At 43.0% G+C, this 12,047-nt stretch overlaps 1 protein-coding gene across 14 annotated transcripts in view; it reads right to left on the minus strand.

Annotated features, from left to right (window-relative positions):
* The window catches only part of ZBTB38 (zinc finger and BTB domain containing 38), a 171,036-nt gene that overhangs the window by 66,805 nt on the left and 92,184 nt on the right, over positions 1-12,047 (minus strand). For 11 of the 14 annotated variants that reach the window (XM_045037513.1, XM_006936364.5, XM_011286149.4 and 8 more), the window contains one exon: positions 11,113-11,211. The exons of the other annotated variants lie outside the window; for them this stretch is intronic. The gene's annotated coding sequence lies outside the window, so the exon portion shown is untranslated. The remainder of the gene's footprint in view (positions 1-11,112; positions 11,212-12,047) is intronic. 14 annotated transcript variants of the gene reach the window in all.

Raw genomic sequence — 12,047 nt, forward strand, 5'->3', positions numbered from 1 at the left:
GAGAAGGTTCAATGGCCATGACCTTTCCTTGGGATGGGTCTTAAAGAACTTCAGTCCCAATGCTCTGCAAGAAAAGACTGGGCAGGCTGCCACTGAGGAAACCCAGGTTGGTGGCCTGAGTCAGATGGTGTGGCTCTATAATTGGCAGGCAAGCAGTCCGGAGGCTGAATTCAGCCTGTCGATATGTTTCATTTGGCCCTCCAGTACTTAAAAAAATTTTCAAGCCTCCGGTTTGCCCCAATTTCACTATTCTATCTTCTTACACCCAGCCCACATTGAACGTTCATATTATCTTCTTGCCCCCATTTGTATCTGAACTTTAGACCCTAATCTATAATAACCTAAGTAGAAATCACTTAAAAGTGTTATTCTGCCTATAACGTTTCCATCTCTGCAATGTGATTCAATGCCCTCCTAAAAATTATATGGTGAGGTATCAGTATCCAAGCTTCCAAAACTACTGAAGTATTCCATCTTAATGAAGGATAGGTGGTGAGAAGCCTTAACATGGCATGTATTTGGGTCACACAATATTTCTTCAGGATCCCTCCAGTTTGTTCATGCCCAAGTGGAAAGTTTCTTAATATATGAATCCTAGGGGGCAGAGTGGCAGATATCAAACTCTTCACTTTGCTTCAAAAGTCACGTCAACCACAAGGTCAACTCTAGCTCCTCAAAATCAGATTCATACTCCTGGAGGCACCCTACTTTCCTTTCCAAAAGAGCTTCCATATTCATCGTTAGCAGATGATATAGTGAGGGAAGCAATAATTGCTGAGAATGCACAGGCTTTTACCAGTAGTTCCTTCCTGGGTCAGAGTATTCTGAATGACACCGTGCTTCACCACTGTATCACACAAATAACAATTCCAAAAGCTAGACACAGAAATGCAGCCTGGACAACCTGGCAGTCTGGGCTTCAAACAGTGGGATCCGCATAATAACGTGTATCTACCAAGATCACAAGTGGCTCCAGGGAATTTTTGCGAAGTGCTCAACAGAACAATGGTGATCAACCCAAGGAAGCAAATTCTGCTCCAGAGACCCTGGGCGTAGGGGTGGGGGTGCAGAGCTGATCCTTTTGGCCTCTGACACCAGTGGGGACCTCCTGGAGAAAAGCTGCTGAGCCTCTTCCCTGTTCCGCCACGCTTGCTCCCCACTGTCAACACACAGTCCGCAGTCCACAGCACGTTCCCCCCTGGTGAAATGCCAATGCACAGGGATCGTTTTCATGGACCCGAGCTCTCACATATTCGAATCCATGTACGTACTTTCCTTGCACACACGTTTCCTCCTCCTGTGTTTTCCTTGACTTCTCTTCCAATTCCCATTTTTCCAGTCTGAAGCCACCACTGGAAACACTGCAATCTCTGGAGCGAGGCCAGGCATGGCAGCATAGATCCCCGAGGTGGCACAGGATTGTGAAACAGTCACCTCCTCCCTGGGTCCACGAGATACAGGTGACTGGGAGAGCTGTCAAGCAAGCCTGTCCGTAGGTCTGGCGTACAACTGGAGGCACAAGAGCTTCTGTACCGTGAAAATGCTACAAAAACTCTAGCTGGTCACACAAATGGACACACAGCGGCTGAGACAAAAGAAATTGCCTGGGGAAAACTGGTGGGTGGAAAAGGCAGGAGGAGGAAGGAATATCAAAGGGACTGAGAGTTCCAGTGAGGTTTTGCCAATCTCACACCGAAAGAAACTAACTCGAAACTGAATGAAGGTTTCTGGCGGTAGTCAGGTATCAAAATAGTTCCCTCCCCCCTCGCTCACCTGTTTGACTGAAAGTATCTGGGGGGAAACAGAGAGCAGTTACAGCGATAAATAAGCTGTCTACACTAAAAAAAATAGTAAAATCCTCCAAACAAACCCAAACCTGCTGCAGATAAAAACCCACAATAGGCTGTTTAAAAAACTATGCTTTTGAATATACTGATCTAAAAAAATCTGAAGAACAGGCTGTTCTGCAGAACAGCTCGAGTTTCTGCTTGTGCTTTCATTTTAGAAAACAAAATGCTCATAGACTCCACAGTGGGAGGGGCTTCACACAGGGATTCAAACTCACAGAAAATGGCCACCGGGTTCGGAAACCTGAACACAACAAACAGGACACTCGGGGGACCTTCTGGGAACATACGGCACTTAACTTTCACGACAGTAATTGTCTAGGGACAGATATAACCTTTTTTTCCCCGATCAGTAACATAAATCATGGCCTCCAAAGGATTTGTTTGTGGAACGCCACAATGACTAATCACCCGACTTTTTTTTATCCTCCCTAAGCAAGGGAACCTCATGGGGCGAAGAAATAGGTCATTTTTAATGTAAGGTAGCTACTAGGATTAGAGGTAAGACTCCTACTTAAACTTCATTTAAAAAAAAAAAAAAGTCCTCAAAAAGGATTTCCTAAAATAGAAAGACGCGCAAATCATCTTATCAGAAACTCATAACAATAAATAGAAAAGAAAGTCTTAAAATAGATGATGATTCAAATGTGGCAAAAAGCTCTTGAGTGATTTCCTGAAAATGTCAAAACCAAAACCAAATATCAAGAATATTAAATACACAACAAAACAGGGTAAGAGACTCACTCTTGTAGCGTATACTCGTTTAAGAAAAGATGTGTTTCCCGGGTAATTAACGGTGCTTCGGTGCAAAAAGTCAACTTACAGTGTATAGTGGCTACAGAAACTCCAGAATTGCTAGACCTTGACAGGAAAAATTTCAAAGGTCACGTTCTTTTTTTAACCCTATTTACAGCACTCAGGGTAGGCCAGTTCTCTAACGTCTGAGTAAAACCCCATTCAGGGCTTCATTTCTTTGCCACCTCACTGCTGTTTCCACCTATCCTAGTGCCTTCTGCTGACTCAAGGTGGTCCTCCCATTAAAGCAAAGGTGGAACTCACATCAGTCCAAGGTAAGGGCAGAACACAGGGCAGAAAATATGGTTCTGCAGCGGGCACCCAGGAAGCAGGTATGACTCTGGCTGCTGTGAGACAGTCCTAACTGCTTCCACCCATGAGCATAAAGACAGCATTGGGACCTTGAGAAGACTTGCTCTTTGAGCTCATGTCAGGGACTACAAGACCAGAATAAACAGGTATAGGCAGGGACAGACCAGAATGCTGAGTAGATTTTTCAAAAAGGAAATCCTGGGGGCATCTGGGTGGCTCAGTTGGTCAAGCGTCCGACTTCGGCCCAGGTCATGATCTCATGGCTCGTGAGTTTGAGCCCCCAGTTGGGCTCTGGGCTGACAGCTCAGAGCCTGGAGCCTGCTTCAGTTTGTGTGTGTGTGTGTGTGTGTGTGTGTGTGTGTGTGTGTGTGTGTCTGCCCTTCCCCTGCCTCCCATGCTCTGTCTCTCTCTGTCTCAAAAATAAACAATAAAAAAATTTTTTTAATTAAAAAAAAAGGAAGTCCTCACTTTGGTCTAGAAGTGAATCAATGTTCTATCAGAGTTAATCAGAAATCTCTATGCCTATGTGAAAATGCATACAAGTTTGGGTCTCTTGCCTGGCAAGATAAGAAATTCCGCTTTGTCTTTACTGAATTGGTGGTCTTATTATCTAATTGTAAACAACTCTACAAATAATCAGAAGTTGTTCTAACACATGAACAGGAAAAATAACACAGACAAAACGGGGCCTAGAAACAATATCCAACTCACGAAGCAGGAAGTGACAGCTCCCATCTATCTCACCTTACACAAAGCCTGCCTTCATGGATTGCTGAAATAACCTCAGGATGCTCCTCTAGGATTTAAATAGCCACTGGTTTCTCATGAAAAAGCAGCATAGGATAAACACACGTATAAAAGCGGCCAGCAAAAGGAGTCAGCGAAACACAGGCATTGAAATGGCCAGTGCAAGCTGGGTCTTCCTCTTCATATTCCTTCAGAAAATATTTAATTCCTATCAAAATTAAATTATTTTATAGCGTAGTAATTTACACTGGAGTAAGAGAGAAAAAAACGCTTTAAATAAAGGAAACCAGGGGCACCTGAGTGGCTCAGCTGGTTAAGTGGCCAACTCTTGATCTCAGCTCAGGGTCATGAGTTCAAGCCTTGTGTTGGGCTTCACACTGGGCATAAAAACTACATAAAAAAAAAAAAAAAGGAAACCACCTTCTGCCTCTCCCAGTTTAAAAAGAAAACTTCTCGACTACTTTAATTGACAAGAGTCCACTGGTCAACAGGATGGAAGTTTTGCGTCATGGTGTCCTACTGTGTACTAGAAGCCCAACAGGCTTTATGGTCCGCTCTCCAACAGAACAGGTTCAGCCTCTCTTTACGCTTTGCTTGCTCATTGCCATCTTCTGCTCTCCTTATAACCTGCCTTAAGACAGGACCCACCTGTTTCTGCAGAGAACATACTGGACTGGGCACTGGTCACTGGGTTCTGTTCCCAGCTTGCTACTAGCTGTGTGATCTTGAGTTAAGTCCTAGCACTTCCCTGGACTCCTATTTCTTTATCTAGAATGTGAGGAGGTTGGGCTATTTCGTTTCTGAGGTTCTTTCTAGCGAAGAAATTTGAAAACCATGATTCCCTACCTCCTATTTTATCATCTCTTGATTGATTCCTAGCCAGGCTCTGTCTTTTTGTAAGAATCTTAATTTTCTCCCAAACAATCTCCCACCCTTAAATTCATACACTTGCCTCAAAAGTGTAGAGGGTAAAAGCAGAACCCAAACCCTGGCTGGTACTAGTCTGTCTATGAGGACAGTCAGACGGAACTCTGAAATCAGGATCCCTGGAAGACCTTAAACACAGAGTTAACTCTTGTCTCCCCTTTCCACCCGCTTGTCCCAGCACCTCTGTTTTTCTGCTGGAGAGGGAACAGAATTACTGCATCTTAGAGCTAGAAGGAACCTCAATAATCACTGAGCCAAACCTTCTATGGTTACAGATGTGGAAACCAAGCCAGCAAAGCTCTACAACTTTCCTTCCCAAGGTGGCTCAGTGGGTCACGGGGACAAGTCCTAGGCCTCCTGGTTGGTCTGGTCTCTCACACCATGGTGTTTTTTGTCTCCCCCAACCTCCCTATGCAGGGCTCTGGGCTCCTTCCCTCTCCCCACCTTAGGCTTCAGGGCCTCAGAGGATAATCAGCAAACACTTGCTGAACACCTCTGGGCAATCCCCCTAGGAACTGTTCTAAACGTTCAACTGGCACAGTGACTCTGGGAACATTCAGCCCTGCACAGGGACAGTAACAGCTATAAAAAGACACAAATTGATGGATCTATCAGTGTAGAAATCCACTGGTGTTTTCACTTTAAAAAGAAAGCTTGCAGCAGCACATGGATAGTAGATAAGGATAGGTGAGGGAGACAGGGGTGAGGGAGACAGGGGTGAGGGAGACAGGGAGGTTGCCACAAGTGTGGGGTCCTAATCTGACACCTGGCACATAGGTAATATTTGTTGAACAATTTCAAGTTTGCATGTTAGCTTTGCTCCACTTGCTTCTTGTAAAAAATTCTGAGGTTACAATAATATCAAGGACAAGGGTCTCTAAGTCTTCGACCTAAAATCAGAAACACGGATCTATTTCATACTCTCTGTATATGGCTGGGGAAACAACTGGGTGTTCCCTACCCCTGAGAGAGGATGGACTTTGGAATCAAACCTCAGGGTGTGAAAATCTCATCAGCTTCCCTACTGAGCTTCTTTGCCCCAATTTCCATCATGCCAGGTTATTCTGAGGTTCTAATACAATGGCTAAAATACTGCACATAAGGTATAGAATTCACTTCATGAAAACTGCTCTGTCTTCTCCCCTTGGGCACGATGAGAACAGACAGAGAAACTCTAGGAAGGCTCCAGGCCACTGGCATCCTCCAAAAGCAAACCATCAACAGAATGCCAACAGCATTATAAAAGGATAATTTTAATAAACATATTCCAGTTATCTGATTTTTTTTTATTTTTTTTTCAACGTTTATTTATTTTTGGGACAGAGAGAGACAGAGCATGAACGGGGGAGGGGCAGAGAGAGAGGGAGACACAGAATCGGAAACAGGCTCCAGGCTCTGAGCCATCAGCCCAGAGCCTGACGCGGGGCTCGAACTCACGGACCGCGAGATCGTGACCTGGCTGAAGTCGGACGCTCAACCGACTGCGCCACCCAGGCGCCCCAGTCTGATTTTTAAATTATGCGCAAGGAGCACAAAGAACAACTCAATATGAACAAATCGAATATGTTTTATATTCTCTATACATAGCTTAAACATCAGTATACATATGTCTCGATCCTTTCTTGTGAATAAGCAAAGAAAACAACTAGGACTAGGAGGAAATATAGGATCAGTTATTTTTTCATAGATTAAGTGACGTTGGGATAGACGAGTGATGTGAACTAGCCTAAAAATTATATGATTCCAAGATGCAGACAGGCAGAGAAATGTAATCAAATGGCAGAGATGTTTATCAACCCTAGAAAAATACATTAAGATACATCTTACTGCCACCACTAAATATGTTATTTATTTGCCACTACAATTAAAATTACATTGCTTTTGCAAAACTGGGCACAGGGACAGGGTGTCACCACTGACTCCATAGGAAGAGAAGCTGACTCGGAGGCATGTCACCCCGTGCTGCTGTGGATATGCTGTGCTGCAGACAGAGACAGTGGGGTGCAAATGCTAGCATCCCTTGACTATCTGGCACTCATTTGTTTTTATCTTATTACAAATACAAACCATAAACATTAATGATACAAATATAAAACACTGGAAAATAGACATATCTCTGATAGAAAATGGATTTGAAACCGGTATATCAAGTCTCAGGTCTCTCCCTTCATCTGCTTCCTAGAAACTGGCATTTGTTAATCCTCATCTTGCACTGCCTGTTTAAAATGAAGATCTCTGTGGGGCGCCTGGGTGGCTCATTCGGTTAATCGTCCAACTTTAGCTCATGTCATGATCTCACGGTTAGTGAGTTCGAGCCCTGCATCGGGTTCTGGGCTTGTCAGCTCAGAGCCTGGAGCCTGCTTCGGATTCTGGGTCTCCCTCTCTCTCTGCCCCTCCTCTGCTCACGTTCTTCTGTCTTTCTCTCTCTCGCTCTCTCTCTCAAAAATAAATAATAAACGTCAAAAAAATAAATAAAAATAAAATGAAGATTCCTAGACCCTTCCCCAAATCTAAATAATCAGAATCTCTGAGTCAGGGAACCCACATTTTAATTCCCCAGGTGGAATCGTATCCATTAAGTTGCTAGTCACTTGAATTATCACAGGATAGATTAGCTACCGTGGGAGGAATGCTCTTTCTGTGATAAAATCAACACATTAAAATGAGTCATAAGGATAAGGCTTTACGTATAGATGCATATTACACAGACATTTACATACCTATACAAGGCTGTAAGAGGAAAGGAATCAACACTTATTAACTGCCTGCTATGGTACGATCCTGACCAAATTATATATTACTCAATCTTCAAATAATCTTATTTGAGTTATAGATGGAAAAAGTTAGGCTTCGAGACATAACTTTTCTGAAGTCACAAGCCTGGAAAATGGCCCGGTGAGGTTGTGAAACTAGATTTATCTGACCCCAGTCTTCTCATTCCATTGTATTAAGCTCATATGCCCATGAAAACACACACACATACACCACATACATACTCTTTCTCACTCTTTGTCTCTCATACACATACATCATACAATACCCTTTTAGTAAAAGGCAAAAGAATTAAATTACTTTTAGAAAACCTCTTGTATCAACAGAAATGGGAGTTTTTGAAGAATTTATTCTGTCGACGGTTATTCTTTGGTCTGCCTGCTCACAAGAGAATAAAGTGTATGACTACTATCAAAACCAAATTTAACAGCTGGAATTTTAGTAATCAGAAGTGTGTTTTGGGCCTTGCCGGGGTCAAATTTAATAGTGATTCTTGATTTGTGCAAGCTACCAACTCTTAGAAATGAAACCATTTAATATTCATTCTGCAAGTCATATCATCTCACAAAGGAGATCACAAACATGATCTAGCCCTTGTCAATCCAGTGTCCATCCTGAGGCCAGCCCCCACCCCCCAGTATCTGGTACTTCCGTTCTCCCTCCACCAGGAACCCCCTTCTGCTGGCTGCTGGAGTCCTGCTCTCTTGCCAGACTCATCCTCTAGGTCCTCCCTTCATCCTTCTTTCTTTTCTCAACCTTTGCCTCCCTATATTCTCTCTCTAGAAAGTCTCTCCTCCCACCTTTTCTTGTATCTTAATGACTCCCAAGCTAGCCCAGGCCCTCCTCTGAAGCACAAAGGCCCTATCTGTCAGGGGGATGTGACCGCCTCAAACTCAGCCCCTCTCAAATGCAGCCCCTTCCCACCTCTGAAGTTTCCCTCGTGGGCAGCACTGCCTAGGAAATCTCAGGGGCGGCTTTAGCTATTCGTTCTCTACTGCCAGATTATGTCAATTCTCTCCTTTGCATCTGTCCCTTTCCCATTTCACTGCTATCGCCCATTTTAGGTCTTCCCCTCTCCCGCTCTCACCTTTCCTTGGTGGACTGTGGAGGCTTTCTCACTGGTCTTCAAGGCTCCGGTGTCTGCCCTGCCTTTCCTCCTGATTGATCTCCCCATGAGCAACCCACAAGAGCATGCCCCTGATGCATAGCTGTTCAAATATATTCAGTAACTCCTACTGGCTAATACATTCGTATTTCCCAGTCTGACATTCAAGACCATACTGTTTGGCACTGAATGTTCTCAGTTTTATTTCCCACCGGATGGATGCCTCTATAGGCCAGTTCTAACTCAGCTTGATTCACTACCTTTCCCTGAACATGCTCCATGATCTCTTCTCCCTGTCTCTTTGATGGAAACTCCGCTTCCTTCAAGGACTTGCTTAAATGCCTGTTCTGAAGAAAGAATCCCTTGACTCCTAGGAGAAAAAGAGACCTCTTCCTTTTCAAATTACCAAACTATATCTTTTGGCATTTACCACACAGTTATTTCTGCATGTTTTACTTCCTCACCTACATCACAGGGCCTGAGAGGGAAGGGATCAGATCTGTTGAATCTGTTTTCTCTAGCACGGTGACGTACTCATGTGAGCACTCAATAAATATTTGCTGCGTAACATTTATAGAACTCCTAAAAGTTTACAAAGCACATTCACATTCAACATCTCATTTGCTCTATTTGGAGTTAAGTTTATTACAAGGAGCAGTCAAGACTTACAACTGATTTCTGTTGCTTGATGTGATTACTGGAGCTATCTCTAACTCTACTCTGTAAATTAAAGTAGCTCTTACATCGCTTTACTTTTGAACACTCATAGTCCTGGGTAGCCTTCAAAGCTAAAGAGGGGAGGGGTGCCTGGGTGGCTCGGTCGGTTAAGCGGCCGACTTCGGCTCAGGTCATGATCTCACAGTCCGTGAGTTCGAGCCCCACGTCGGGCTCTGTGCTGACCACTCAGAGCCTGGAGCCTGTTTCAGATTCTGTGTCTCCCTCTCTCTCTGTCCCTCCCCTGTTCATGCTCTGTCTCTCTCTGTCTCAAAAATAAATAAACATTAAAAAAAAATTTAAATAAAAAAGCTAAAGAGGGGAGAATTTCAAGTCAAAGAAAGCCCCCTTGCCAAACTGCTTTCCTCTATGTCTACTGGTTAAGTGCACAGATAAAAGACTTCCACAAGCAGGTGACAGTAACAGCAGAATCAAAATTTTAAAAAGAAGAAATTCCTTTCTTAAGATTTCAAGATTTTTTAAAAGACCTATATATCCTTTAGGAGTCAATCTCGAACATTCTTGGAGCTGATATTCCAGCATGTTAACAATAACAAATTTCCAACAGTTGGACAAACAATTCCTTGCTAAAAGATTGAACATGACTAATATCATGATTTTAAAAATATAGTAGTATGTTTGGTCTTGAATAGCCATGTGCCTTGTGGGAGCTCAAGAAACATTTGTTGAATGAACAAATCAATGAATTAATCTGAAGAAGACCTTACTATCGTTTATAAGTTGAAAGTGTTTATTTATTAAATAAATGTAAAGTGTTATTTATTAAATAAATGTAACACTTTACATTTATTTATTTTTATTCTTTAAGTAGGCTTCATGCATTGAGCGGAGCCCAGTGCGGGGCTTGAACTCATGACTGTGAGGTCAAGACCTGAGCTGAGATCACGAGTCAGATGCTCAACTGGCTGAGCCACCCAGATGCCCCGAAAGTATAAGTTTTAATAGTTGGATGGAAGTTTATGTTAAATTTGAAAAAAATGAAAAACTGCATTGAGAGGCAAGAACTGTGATATGTCAGCTACTCAGGTTTCTTCCTATCACAGATCCCACTATGACTGCTGGAGAAGCAGGGGTGAACATCAGGTACTGACCACCTGACTACCTCTTTGGAGTTTAGGTTGCAAGCTCCTCATGGGCAAGCACTTTGCCTTGAACTCTGTGGTCCTAGCAGCGTGTTCTGCATTCAGAAACGTACACCACAAATGTAGCATGAGATACGAAGCCCTCCGTGAGCTGTCTGCATTTTCACACTTTAATCCTTCACACCTGTTCTTTTTTACCTTGTAGGGGTATTGTGAGGAGTAAGTAAGAAAAAAAGAGAGAGAGAGAGAGAGAGAGAGCACTCTGCTGGGTTGTCGGTTCTTGACAACACACGCTGCAAGTGTCCTGGAGGTAGGCGCTTCACATCTGTGCTCTCAGTGCCTAGCGTGGTGCTCACCCTGCAGCCTGGAGCTGGCCGCATGACCGAGCAGCTGAGATCCAAGGTGCAGTCCTGCCTCTGCTCCAGCCCACTGGGTCACCCTGAAGAGTCATTTAAACTCTCTGGGCCGCAATGATGTCTGCGGGCCCTTCCGGTCTGGAGAAGCTAGAGATCTACGAAGAGATTTACAGAAACTCCCACAACAGTCACTGGCAGAACTGGAACAAGACACCAGTCGTCCTGAAGCCTCGTTTCACTTAGTTCCCCCTGCATCACAGGGGCCTCACGCGTCATGTCTCCTTAATAACAGTTCACTGAAGTGTCGTCATTTTGCAATCCCCAAATCTACTGGATCGCTGGCACAAATCATATGCCCCTTGGGAGGCCTTCAGTCCCTCAGAAAAACCGTTTCTTATTTCATACACACTAAGGAGAGATGCAAATTCAGTTACCTCAGTCAGAACACACCAGCACTAACAGTTTCTTGTGCTTTGGAAGAAATCACTTGGAAATTCTTGGTTCTGAGTCCTCCATCTCCTCCACATCAAGACCTAAAAAAAAAAAAAAAAAAAAAAAAAGGAAAGAAAGAAAAGAAAAGAAAAGAAAAGAAAAAGAAAAAGAAAAAGAAAAAGAAAAAGAAAAAGAAAAAGAAAAAGTACAACGTCCCATGACTGGCTGCCAGGATTTGATGTTTCAACAACAGTAAGTATCATTAGCATGTGTATTGAGCACCTACTATAAGTTAAGCACCGAGCAAAATGACTGCCATACATGACCTCATAAAGTCTTCATAATACCCCTTGATGTAGGAGACATCCCCCATTTTACGGCTACAAAAAAAGAAGCTCCGAGAGGTCACAGAATCTATTCAAGGTCACACAGGTAGGTTATGTTAGACCTGAGACGTAAACCCAGGTTCATTTGATTCCAAAGCCTGGGTTATTAACCTGTAAATAAGGGTTTTAAAAACTTTTGACAGTGACTCACCGTTTTAAAAAATTATATTATATAAACAAACCCCAAAGTCTCAAAACAACACTTACTATACGCATTGCACTCTGATATTTTCCGTCCAATTCTTTTCCATACTGGATTATGTGTTTTATATCTTTAAAAAAATTCCTGCGGTAACGCACTAAACTGATTCCACAATCTTCTAATGGGTCCCTACTCTTGTTGGAAAAACACTACACTTACATATAGTACTTCACCAGAAGTTTCTCTGAAACAACGGACTAAATCCTCCTATGTTTCTTTTTAACCATGCCAACCTGACTGGAGGAGTTGAGCTTTGTAATTAGGAGAAAAGTCTTTAACCTTTAAAATATGTATAAGACACCATAACATATATCATTTATAATGGATCCTTAAAAGGAATATTCAATTA

This window comes from Felis catus, chromosome C2 (genome assembly GCF_018350175.1).
Source record: "Felis catus isolate Fca126 chromosome C2, F.catus_Fca126_mat1.0, whole genome shotgun sequence".
Classification (NCBI taxonomy): Eukaryota; Metazoa; Chordata; class Mammalia; order Carnivora; family Felidae; genus Felis; species Felis catus.